This window comes from Schistocerca americana, chromosome X, assembly GCF_021461395.2.
Source record: "Schistocerca americana isolate TAMUIC-IGC-003095 chromosome X, iqSchAmer2.1, whole genome shotgun sequence".
Lineage (NCBI taxonomy): Eukaryota > Metazoa > Arthropoda > Insecta > Orthoptera > Acrididae > Schistocerca > Schistocerca americana.
This window is the reverse complement of record NC_060130.1, coordinates 532081290-532094387: the sequence shown is the minus strand read 5'-3', so window position 1 is coordinate 532094387 and position 13098 is coordinate 532081290. Positions and strand designations below refer to the sequence as shown.

The window sequence follows — 13098 nt, the reverse complement described above, 5'->3', positions numbered from 1 at the left end:
TACCTTGGTAACAAAACTGAAGTGTTTTGGACATGTGCAAAAGAGGGTGGGTGCTAGATTGAGGAAGCTATGAAGATAAATGAAAGGAAAGTTGCTATCTGATGGAAAATCTATGTCTGGCCAAGGCAGATTGACAGAAACTGAAATAGACCAGAGTTATTATGGACTGGCCATTAGATGAACTGCACCTCTGAATGGAGTTACAGCAATGAGAAAAGCTTTATGGGCCACAGATGACCACCCTGTTCAGACTTTGCCCTAATGGAGCAGATACTTGGTGTGGTTACCAAAAACCAAAAGAAAGTGGTCAAATATACCATCATAAGCATTCTCTTCCTGAGCCTGTTATGAATGAAATAAAACCAATTTTTAGAGACCTGAGTAACCCTGTTTTGCTTAGTAAATGTCTTCATGGGGGCACTCAGAATACAAATGAAAGTTTCAACCATTCCATATGGGAAAGACTACCCAAGGATGTTTTTGTAGGACTAAATACTTTAAAAGTTGGTGTGCTAGATGCAGTGATATGTTTCAATGATGGAGTGATAGGAAAGTTTGGAAGTCCTAAGAAATTTAGGCATAAAATGTGGCTCTAATACGGAAGATCAATTGCTTGCGTGTGACAGACAACGGGTCCATGAAGCTGAAAGATTCGCTTGTCAAGTTTCCAAAAAAGCAAGAAGTGCTAAAAGGAAAGCCAAGAGGAAGCTTGAAAATGAAGAAATGCTGCAGGATGAAGACTATGATTCAGAAATGTTCTGAGGCACAGTTTAATTGGACTCATATCTTCATTCACAATTTCTTGCTAGTTGTATTTTTCAGAATTCAGGTACAAATATTTCCCAGAGTTTATAAAGCATTGATCTAATTTTTTTTCTTAACTTGCAATAGTCCTTACTTATGTAGTAGACCTAAGCTTTATTGCAGAATCAACTAAATTGTAGAAAAAATAACATTTTTACTAATTTTATAAAAATTAAAATGTAAGATGTGATATTTTTTTATCCTTGTAATATACGTAATAGGTGGTCTAGTACTTCAGCCATCATGTCACGCATATCTGGTAAAAATTTGGTCTCCTTCAAATGTATAATATTCAATTAAATAGTACCGCCATTTGAGGAAGCATTTTGGAAAAAATGCATCAATTTCTTTGTAATTTACTTAATAACCCTAAGCAGTTTCTAAAATATTCAAAATACTTGTAATTTGTTTAGAAAGTGTGCTGCATTACCTGATATCAACAAATAATCTGTGAAACATATACATTATAAATGTTGCCTGAAAGAAATAGGTGTTGATTTTTTCGTAATATTGAGCCTGAAAAGTACCCTGTATCCTTAACAGAGGACATTGATGTACTTGAAAATATAGTACAACTCAAGTCTATTATCATTGCATTGGCCTTTCCTTCTGTCCTAACATGAACCTAGTTTCTGTACTGTAGAAAGTACTCAAGCTAGAGGTCTTTGAAGGAATCAATGAAAGCATATGATCATTGAGGTATCTTTTTATTTTATAACTTTCTGCTTGGAATTGAAAAGGTTGTGTCCAATGTGAAGTAATTACTGCTATGTTTCCAGTATGAATACAGATACATACACAAGTATTTGTGTCACAGTGTCCCTCTTTGTAGAATGTCATATTGGTAACCATGAATGCCAGGTATGATTAAAAAGTAACAGGAATTTTTTAACGTTGAGGGCTTTTTATACATTTGATTTTCAAAAGTTTTTTTTATCTTGTTGGTACACATGTTCCTTGATATATATTTGCATTTTCAGCTGTTTCAAATAATTGGTTTATTGTTGACACTTGCAAAGATTATACATTTTTTGAGTACTTGGCAAGTTTTTACTTTCAAAAAATAATTGAATAATGGAATAAAGTGCAGCACCACATTTGAAAAGTTGACTGTGGCCTTTGGTGAATCTACTGTCAGTAAGAAAGGAGTTTATGAGTAATATAAATATCTCAAAGAGGGTCGAGAAGACATTGAATACAATGACCACCGGGGACACCCAAGCACATCTATTAGTGACAACAGTGTGGAAGAAGTAAAGAAAATTGTTCTGAAAATTTGCCTAACCACCACCAGAGAGGTTGCTGTTGATGTTGGCATATCCTTTATCTTATGCCAAGCAATTTTTTTGGATTTTTGGGAATGAAACATTCGGCAGCAAAGTTTGTTCTGAAATTGTTGAATTTTTGTCCAAAAAGGTTGTTGCATAGACATCACTCAGGAATTTCCGAGTGAAGTCGACAGTGATCTAGAACTTCTAAAGAAGGTTAGAATAGGTGATGAAATGTGGGAATACGGGTATGATGTCAGAACCAGGGCCAAGTCGGCCCAGTGGAAACTGCCTGAAAAGCCAAGACCAAAAAAAATTCGACAAGCTCGATCACATGTGAAGGTTCTCCTCTACAATTGGATAGTGCATCATGAGTTCCAGCCATATGGTCGTACAGTCAATAAGGAATACTACCCAAAAGTTACACACCTTTTGTATTAAGAAATCCAAAGAAAATGACCAGAATTGTGGCAAAACCACTTGTGGAAATTGCATAATGATAATGCAGCAGTCACACCTCAATGCTTGTTCATGATTTTTTGTGGCAAAAAAAAAAAAAACCTGTTATGTTTCTTCAGCCACCATATTAGCCAGACATGGCCCCCTGTGACTTCTTTCTATTCCCGAGGCTGAAGAGAACCATGGAGGGACACTGTTTTGCCACCATTGATGAGATGATAAACAGAATTGCTGAAGGAGCTGAACACCATAATAAAAAGAGCTGCAGAAGTGCTTTTAAGATTGGAAAAAGTGCTGGCACAAGTGTGTTATATCTGAGGGGGGGGGGGGGGGGGGATTACTTTGAAGAGGACGCAATTGAAGTTGATGAATACATAAAGTGTCTTCAAGAACTACAAAAATTCCCTTTACTTTTTGATCGCACCTGGTATATAGAGCTCCCCAAAGATTCAATTGTATTCTTTTGTGTTTCATTGATAATTACTTGGCATGTACAGGAATTTCGTTCCTACCATGGTTGAGTTGGGAAAGGAAAGGCGGAGCAATGTTTAATAACTTTGATTTCAGTGGTACATTAGAGGTGGCATAGATGGTTAGGAGAAGGGCATGGAACTCAATTTGAAAATGAAATATGAAATGCTTAGAAGATTACCGTTCCTCATTTTTTGATTAAAGTTGTTACTGTTTCAACTTTTTCATGAATTGTATGGCTTAATAATTAAGATGATGATCAGGGTGCATATAGGCCTGCATACTACTTACGGTACTGTACAGTTATACTACTTAGATTCTTAGAGTTTTCTTGCTTTGTAACCGTCAAGTTAAATTTTTGACACAATCTTAATTTAATTTTTTTAAGGACTGCCTTGGAAATCACCTTCAAAGATGCAACTCTTTCAAAGCATTGTGATGACTGGCACATTCTTCAGAACCACTAATTGCATGCTGATGTTTCAACAGCAGAGGGACATTCCAGGAGTGCCAGGTAAGTGCTCAACTTTTAGTCACATTAACATTCATTCCAGATAACATGATTCCAGTAGATATACCACAAAAGCCTTTATTACACTGAAGAGCCAAAGAAACTGGTACACATGCCTAATATCGTGTAGTGCTCCCGTGAGCACACAGAAGTGCCGTAACACGACATGACATGGATTGACTAATGTCCGAAGTAGTGCTGGAGGGAACTGTCACCATGAATCCTGCAGGGCTGTCCACAAATCCATAAGAGTACAAGAGGGTGGAGATCTCTTCTGAACAGCACATTGCAAGGCATCCCAGAAATGTTCAATAATGTTCATGTCTAGGGAATTTGGTGGCCGGCAGTAGTGTATAAACTCTGTAGCAATCCTGGACATGTGGGGTGTTATATTGTCCTGCTGGAATTGCTCAAGTCCATCGGAATGCACAATGGACGTGTATGGATGCAGGTGATCAGACAGGATGCTTACGTACGTGTGTCACCTGTCAGAGGCGTATCCAGACATATCGGGGCCCCCATATCACTCCAACTGCAAATGCTGCACATCATTACAGAGCCTCCACCAGTTTGAACAGTCCCCTGCTGACATACAGGGTCCATGGATTCATGAGGTTGTCTCCATACCTGTACACGTCCATCTGCTCGAGACTCCTGTGACCAGGCAACATGTTCCAATCATCAACAGTAAAATGTTGGTGTTGACAGGCCCAGGTGAGGCGTAATGCTTTGTGTCATGCAGTCATCAAAGGTACACGAGTGGACCTTCAGCTACAAATGTTTCGTTGCATGGTTCACATGCTGACACTTGTTGATGACCTAGCATTAAAATGTGCGCCAGTTTGCGGAAGGGTTGCACTTCTGTCACATTAAATAATTCTCTTCAGTCGTCGTTGGTCCCTTTGTTGCAGGATCTTTTTCCGGCCGCAGCGATGCCAGAGATTTGATGTTTTAGCTGACTCCTGATGTTTGCGGTACACTCGTGAAATAGTCGTATGGGAAAATCCCCTCCTCATAGCTACCTCAGAGACGATGTGTCTCATCACTTGGGCGCCAGCTATAACACCATGTTCAAACTCACTTAAACTTGATAATCTACCATTGTAGCAGCAGTAACCGATCTAACAACTGTACCAGTCCCTTGTTGTCGTATATAGGCGTTGCTGACCGCTGTGCTGTATTCTGTTTGTTTACATATCTCTGTATTTGAATACGCATTCCTATACCAGTTTCTTTGGCACTTCAGTGTATGATCAACAAGCACACACTGATCTGTGTATGTTTGCTTGATGTGTGTGCCTTAACTGTTGATATTGCTTTTTTTTTTTGTAACTGCTGTGTTGTGTGTGCATATACAAAAGTACATGTAGTAAACAAATATACAAGATTAGTATTTTATCTATCTTCAGCAACTGTAGTCATCTATAATGAAATAATAAGTAACCAGTTGCATAAAAAAATTCTTTACCAGTTTTGGGCACTTAGTGCCCTTCTTCAGAAGGACTATCGCATAGTTTGAGAGTTTCAATAATAATGTGTATACAGCAAAATGCCATGGTATTGTAGTGCACAGTGTCTGCATAAAACTAGCATAAATTATATTAAGTATACAAGATTTGTATTTAAATTCTCACATCATCAAAATGGTCACAATAATGTCACCAGTTTCCAGATAAAATTATAGTTTACATTGAGAAGAATGGTTGAAAATGAAACTACTGGGAAGATTGTGGTGAATATGAATTTTTAAAAATATTAGATAGGCAAGTTTTCCAGCAAATTAGTGAGAAGATTACTGTTTTTTTTCCACACAAAAAATATACTTTACAGTTTTCCTTATTCCCTGCAGTGTAGTTGCACATGGTAAAACTTTTCAACAAGAATACTACTGGTCTTAACACTTGTTGAAAATAAATTGTCCAGCAAAATATGAAAGTACGTATGCTCAGATACAGTAATGAATCTCGGTGCCTTGAGATATTTATTTATTTTTATTGGGGGGGGGGGGGGGGGGGGGGGGAGATATTAAGTACTGTTAGTGACTTATAGTGCATTTAAAAGTAGTTGCGACTTTTGACAGTTCAGTATGGAGCGAGTGAAGGGAAGCATAGTTGCCAGCATGTGCTGAACGCTTCAGCAGGCGCCCGATAATGCCAGGTCTGCTTGGCGCGTAACCTGTTAGCTGCACAAGCTGGCCGATTGCAGTCTTTCTCTAACAATTTTAAAGGAACTATACTGTAATAAACTGAGTCTCACACATCTTATAGCTTCATTCATCAGTTTCATCATGAATTACCTATCATTTCTTTAATGGTCATAGTTGTTATAATATTTCGGTATTAGCTAAACCACTGCGAGAAATTCTTAAAGTTTGCAGTGAAAAATAAGGGCCACTATGGAATTGCATTTTGTGTATGTTAGGCCATACGTTGCTGCATATGAAATTTAGATTGTTCTTTAAACCTCGAAGGATATTGCTATCTATCATCAGTGTCGAGAAATGGAATGTATGTAAAGGGCTCTGTCCCGAACGCACTCACCAGTGAAAAAGCCAGGATGAAATATTCATGAATCCCTCGTATCTTATAAACGGTCTGAGATATCGAAACAAGATTTAGACAAATGGTAGCACGCAAAGAGAAGGGTATTTTGCCATATGATTAATATATGAAACTTCTATACCTACTGAAATATTCAGTCAACTACATATTTTTAAAATGAAATAATGTAATTTTTAAGGACCATCAGTAGACTGTGAAATGAGAATTGCTGTGGATTTTGCAACAGTATAAGTGAAGAACCTGCACATTTATTTTTAAACTGAGAATGGGTTTTCTCATAACTGTTGGCAAGTCTTGGCCTCAGTTACTAGTTTAATAATACACTGTTTTAGGATTCTGCAACAATTTCAACTGCATTAGAATGTTAGTGAGTTGTAACCTGTAAACTCTGGTGTGTTTAGGCAAAAAAAAAGTCTGATTTAAATGAGCGTGTTGCGGAGGAAGCCTGTTTAAACTACAATCTTTAGCAATAGCCATTTTGATGACTTGATAGTGTGGAGTTTTTAGTTTGTACAGTAATAAAAGTTCCATTAACTTCGCCTTACACAAGCTAGGTTCAACTTTATCCAACCGAACATATCTTGTACCCTGAGAAAAATTACTGCTTTCCTCCGCTGCATTGCTGGACCTTTGTCCATCACAATCGAGTGATATTGCACATTGTCCATTACCATCGTCGAATTCAGAGGAATATTTTGCAATGGAACGTTATCTTCACAGCCAGTGAACGTATTCTTGGATACCCACTTATATTGCGAGTCTCGTGTTTGACATGATGCACTGTTATTATTAATGCAGTGCCAAAATGAATACCTGACAACTGTAGAACACTTCAATGCCAGAAAATATCACATCACAACGTGAGCTAATGAATGTAGATGCTTTTAATGAGTGACACCACGTGGTACTGTTTATTTGTGGTTTGGCAACAGGGGCGCTTTACCAACCGAACTGCTGGCGGTGTGGTAGGGAATGCCGCCTCACCATTGGTGTTAACTGAGCAACAGCGTCATGTCACCTTCGGTGAGCCAAATGTCAAAAGTAGCAACTAATTTTAAACGCACTATAATTTCATTTAACCATCACAAGTTTTTCTTGGTATATCTCTAGTCAGCTGCTGGATTACTTACATCAGCAAATGTTTTAATGTAGTAACATCTAAAACCTTTTGACATATTGGAACATCAATTGAGGCGTGATGTGCGATATTGTGGGCCACGGTTAATATTTGTCACAGCAAAAGGAAATTGCCCATTGGTCATGAGAACAGTGCACTTGCTCACAAATGAGCTTTGACAAAACTGAGGAATTTGAATTGTGCGTCATTGGAACATCCTCACTGTTCAGTAGTTGAAGCCCCCATTGACTTCTGCTGGTTTCCACCTTGAAAGAAATGTGTTGTTCGAAACCATTTTGAATCCAGTGGAGAGGATGTTGCAGTCATACATCGGTATTTTGTAGACCTTTCAGAATACACCTGTGGGAATGGAATCAACTCACTGGCAAAATATTGGTCAAAATGTGTTGAAAAATAATTGAATTTTTCACCTAAAACACAAACTTTCACTTCTAGGTCGAGAACTTTTTTCGTGTCCTCACAAAGGTACAAGTATTGAGGGATTTCTGTGTTTCTTTACTGTAAACTGTGACAAGCTGAGTACAGCAGAGACTGAGCATCTTGCAGAAATTACATAACTTAATGTTAGCGAGGGAATGTGTAGGAAGTGGGACATTATTCTGGGCCGGTTGGCCTCCATCTCGTGTCTTGTAAAATTCTTAGCTTCTTATAGACGGTTACATTGCTGCTTTTAATGGGTGGCTCGTGGACTTAGGCTAATAGCTGACATTGTGGTTTTAATAAAGTGCCATATATTTTACTTTTGTTTAATTTCTGTGTAGAATAGTCTCAAAAGCCATTTCTCTAGTACCTTAAAAGAATGATTGAGGATACGCAAACAATATATTGATATGTTTATAGTATCAGAAATGATTGAATAACTTCTAACAGTTTATTTTACATTTTGAGAAAACTGCCATAACTTTGTTGACTATTTAGTTCTCCACAGTTATAAGTGTAGCTCATTCATGAGTGTGTTGTTGTTAGTTAAAGACTAGCAGTGTTAGTGGTGCAAGTTATACATTTTACCCAGTAATCTTCACTTTTCAGCCCCCCCCCCTTTCCCACACACACACACACACACACACACACACACACACACACACACACAAACAAAATCTAATGTAGGAAAGGACGTAATGTAGTAAAGCACCTTAGTGGACGAAACTTCCTGGCAGATTAAAACTGTGGGCCGGACTGAGACTTGAACTTGGGACCTTTGCCTTTCATGGAGAAGTGCTCTACCCGCCCACAAAAGGCAGAGGTCCCGAGTTCGAATATCAGTCCTGCACACAGTTTTAATCTGCCAGGAAGTTTTATATCAGCACACACTCTGTTGCAGAGTGAAAATATGATTCAGGAAACCTTAGCGGATGTTTATGATTTTAATGGCCAATCAGTCATTCTCAGGATGTTGGATTTATTTGAAGTTGTGCTTTATGGCTATAATGTAATGTGAATACGGGGATGGTGTCTTAAAAAAAAATACCTTTTTTATGTGTAGTCGTCCTCATATAGTGATCTCTCATAGGCAGGGTATTAAACTTTAACGTCTCTTCCTTACCTCAGTTTTGATACTTTTTGCCTCCATTACTATTATTTACAAGTACCTTGCTTTCCCCTTCTTGTCTTTAGTATCCCTGTCAGCAGATATCACGATGAAAGCAGATGAGCTGGCGTGAGTAGAGCAGCAAAGTGGTTAGGAACCCTGCCGTGGAGGGCTTATGCATCACATAGTATGGGAAGATCCACTGGTGGATCTGTTTACTTGCAGGCAGCAGCAAACAGATGGACCCATGCTCACACTGAGCTCAACTGCTACGGACCTCGTCTTGCACTTTGTGCTATGTATTGTTGTGTGATTAGTCGTTGGCCGCCCGCACCCGCCACGTGCGGAGTTTATTTCTGTGCATGGCTCTCTGTGGGTTCAAATGCTCTGCTTCCCATAGATTGACGTGTATGGTGAGTTCATTTCCTCTCATGGGGTTCTGTTTCCTGGTTATTAATGAGTCACTGTGATGGTAGGAACAGTTGCACCTACAGAAAGAGCAGCAGTAGCAGCAACAGGATAAGATGCAGTCATCGGCAGGTAGCCAGGCACCCACTGCACAGTTTTCTTCTCCACTATTTGCCAGTTTCATTGAGCCTACAGAAAGATGGGAACCTGCACTGGTTCTTGCTGCACTGGCAGGTGAAACCTATCATTGATGTAGTTGATAAGGCTGCTTTTTTATTGTTGTCCAGCAGTGTGGGTTTATATGATGTTGTCGTCCAAAATATGAAGCCCTCTACTGTGTCTAGGAAACTCACTTTGACGAGCTTTGTCAACTGCTTACACAGTATTTCTGTCATGAAACCCATGTGGTGGCAACATGATTGCATTTTAACCAATGCCACAAGTGCCCAGAGTAGCAGTATCCAGCTTGGATCACCTATATGCAGAGCATCTCGTGCAAATGTCATTTCGAGTGTCCCAAATGTGCTATCTTTTATGTAGACTGTCTAATTCGGGATGTGTTTGTTAGCTCCTTATCCCGTGGTTCAGACTAGGACATTGATCTTGATTGTCCCTTCTTTAGTTGACGTTGGCCAAACTGCAGCATCGTATGAGTTTATGGTGGTGGCTAAGAGTGTTCTTTTTGATAATTGGCATGTGGCTCAATTATGTGAGCATGGTAAACAGATTCCACTGCTCTGTGGGATACTCCTGGTGGCTTCACCTCACATAAAGTCATTGTGTGTTACTGCCATTGACAATGCCAGTGCAGTGGCATCGCGGCACTCCCCATCTTCACTGACAACGATTCCCAGGTCATTGGCACTGTTGACTTGAATGAGCCAGTGGTACTGTACCGATTGTCAGTTGTTGAATGTTCACTGAGACTGCCTGCACATGTAGGCCACTAGTGGGGTATGCCATTTGATAGGACATTCGGCAACTATTTGTGACACTTGGTGGTCTGCGAATCAGTCCTCGCACACTCCAGTGTTTTCCCTGGACTCTGTGGCTATCTCCACCATCCTGCATGTGTCATCCTAGCATATTTTGCTGACGTTCATAGTAAACTGTGCATTCCCTTGCAGGGACAATTCTCCGCCCTCACACATTGCAAGAATGTGGAACAGCAACTTACATTATTAGTGGTCAGTATATCTTTGGGCTTAATAGTTTTTTCAGTTTTCGGCTTCCAGGTCATTCATGAATTACATTTAGTGTCTCAGCCTGTTCCTTTCATAATTTGGACTCCTTGCTGCGGTCGTATGGCCTACTCGTTGTTTGAGAATACTATGGTCTGGGCAGAAAATTTTGAGGTGCCTGTTTCTGTTAGGCTATCAGCTGTACCTAAATTTTGTTGCCCCACCCCTTTCCCTTCACCATGTCAGTAAAGGTGGAGTTGCAGCATTGGCAGGATCGAGGCATCGTTTCTCCTATTTTGTCGAAACGGGGGGGCAAGCCCTTTGCGGGCAATTCAGAAGCCCATCGGTGCCGTGCACCTCTATGGTGATTTTAAACTGGCAGTCATTGTGCTGTGTATTGCGGATTCATATCCCATTCTGTGGCAAGTGGAGTTCTTGGTGAAGTCATTGGGAGCCAGTATTTTTCACACACATTGACTTGCATGGTGCTTACCTACAGTTGCTGCTGGATGCAGTTTCTCTAAAGTTCCTGATCCTCAACACTCCCTTTGTGCTTTACTGGTTCAGTTGCTTGCCTTTTGGAACCTTTGTTGCACTAGGAAATTACCAACAGTATTTTGAGCAGTTAATTCGGGACATACTCTGTTGTGTCAATTACCTGGATGACATCTAGGAGGCCCTACTTTGGAGGAGCATTTACGAAACCTACAGTTAATTTTCCACTGCCTCCTATAGAATGGTCTTTGTTGCTAGCTGAAAAAGTGTTGTTTTTCTCCCCAAAGTTGTATTTTTTGGGATGTGAGCTTAGTAAGGATGGTCTCATCCTTACCGGTGAGCACATCAAAGCCGTTGTTAACCTGCTGCCTCCATCCAAGAACCTAAAGGAGCTTCAGCCTTTTGTGGGTAAGATTTCATACTATGCTCAGTTCATTCCCTGGGCCGAATGCATCTATGTGTCTCTTCACCAGCTTTGCCAGAAGGGTGTTAAGTTTGTGTGGTCTGCAAATTGTCAGTGGGCATTTCAGTCTCTCAAACAGTGTTTGTGGTTGGCTCCCTGTCTGGCTTCCTTCACACCAGGTAAACCTTTAACTCTGGCCTGTGACACATTCCAGTATGACATTGGTGCCATCCTGTCCCAACATAACCTGGACAGCACCGAACGGCCCATTGCCTACACATCAAAGACGCTTTATGCTGTGCAGCATAATTATTCACAGGGGGAAAAGGAGGCACTAGCTATTATTTTCACAGTTAAAAAGTTTCACGCCTTCCTGTGTGGGATGTTGTTCCTCATCATCACTGACCATGAGCTGTTGATTTCCTTATTTGACCCTCATTCCAATGTGCTATATAGGACTGCCAACAAATTGCGGTGGTGGGCCATCTTTCTGTGTAACTTTTATTACGATATTCATTACCACTCCATTAGTCACCACACCTATACTGATCAACTATCGCTGGGGCCCGATTTGGTGTTAGATTGGCAAGAGCTTCTCCTGTTTCTGTTTGATGATTCCTTGTAGCAAATCCTGTTGGAATTTCCATTGATGGCATGCTAAGTCGCTACCACCGTGGCTGCTGACCCATTCCAGTCAGGCTGCTACATTTGTAGTTAAAGAGGGTTTTATCCTTCAATGTACATGAACAGGTGCCATCTATTACCTGCCTTGCTGTTCATTTGAAAATGCCCGAGAGTGTACTTCACAGAAAACAATCTGAACGATGTGAATGATCCCCGTCACACTATGTTAAGTGCATTTTTCAAATTGTACATAGATGATGACTTTGCAAAAACTCTGACCTCTGATCAAATCCCAGGTTATTACACATGGAATCAAGTTACTAAAAATTCCATTGATGGAAACGGATAACATTGGTTGATGGTCACATGAACATAAGAAAAAGTATGCTGTTCACAAGAGTACATTCTTAACCCCAACAACAGTGAAAGCTTTCACTCAGTAATGTTACTCAACATTGTTAAAGGTCCTACTTCATTTGCATGTCTACTCGCTGTGCACTGTGTGACTTACGATGCTTCCAAGGAATGTACAAATCCATGGGTCTACTAGATGATGATTCTCACTAACAAAATAAGCTATCCAAAGCTGTGATATGCAGTACAGCAAAATCATTCACATTTATCTGTTATCACAGTATCCCGATGTTTCTTTGGCAAAATCACTGCAAAGTAATGGCAGCAGACATACTATACTATAAATGACAAGACTGTGATCAAGTGATACAGATTACAATCAAAATGTGTTTGATGAAGCTTTAGTTGAACTGAATAAAGAGGTTGAATCTCTTTTGGTGAAATTTGTAAAACATTTTGGACTTCCTTTACCAAAAATTCAAATATAAGTAAATCAATCAATATGAAATATTTATTTGAAATAAACTGTGATCATTCCCAGCTTCCACAGACCATTCAAGGCACTGGAAAGACATTTCTAATTAATTTAATACTTGTGAAAGGCAGATCTGGTGGAAAAATTATCCCCACTGTGGCATTGTATGGCATTGCTGCCACACTTTTAGAAGGCAGGCGACCTGCTAATTCCACATTCATGAAATTTCATGGTGGCTACATGTACAGAATCTATAATGTTTCTAAGCAAAGTAATACTGGTAAATTGGTGCAGGAGTGCACATTTATTGTTTCAATGTCCCATAAAATGACTGTTGAACTGTTTGTTTCCTGGAGACTTTCATCAAATATTACCAGTAATTGCAGAAGGGATGAGCAGACTGAGTCAAGGCATCTTT

At 39.8% G+C, this 13098-nt stretch overlaps 1 protein-coding gene across 3 annotated transcripts in view; it reads left to right on the top strand.

The window, feature by feature from the left end:
* Window positions 1–13098, top strand: part of LOC124556449 — a 219397-nt gene that overhangs the window by 63444 nt on the left and 142855 nt on the right. For all 3 annotated transcript variants that reach the window (XM_047130399.1, XM_047130398.1, XM_047130400.1), the window contains exon 2: window positions 3391–3516. The gene's annotated coding sequence lies outside the window, so the exon portion shown is untranslated. The remainder of the gene's footprint in view (window positions 1–3390; window positions 3517–13098) is intronic.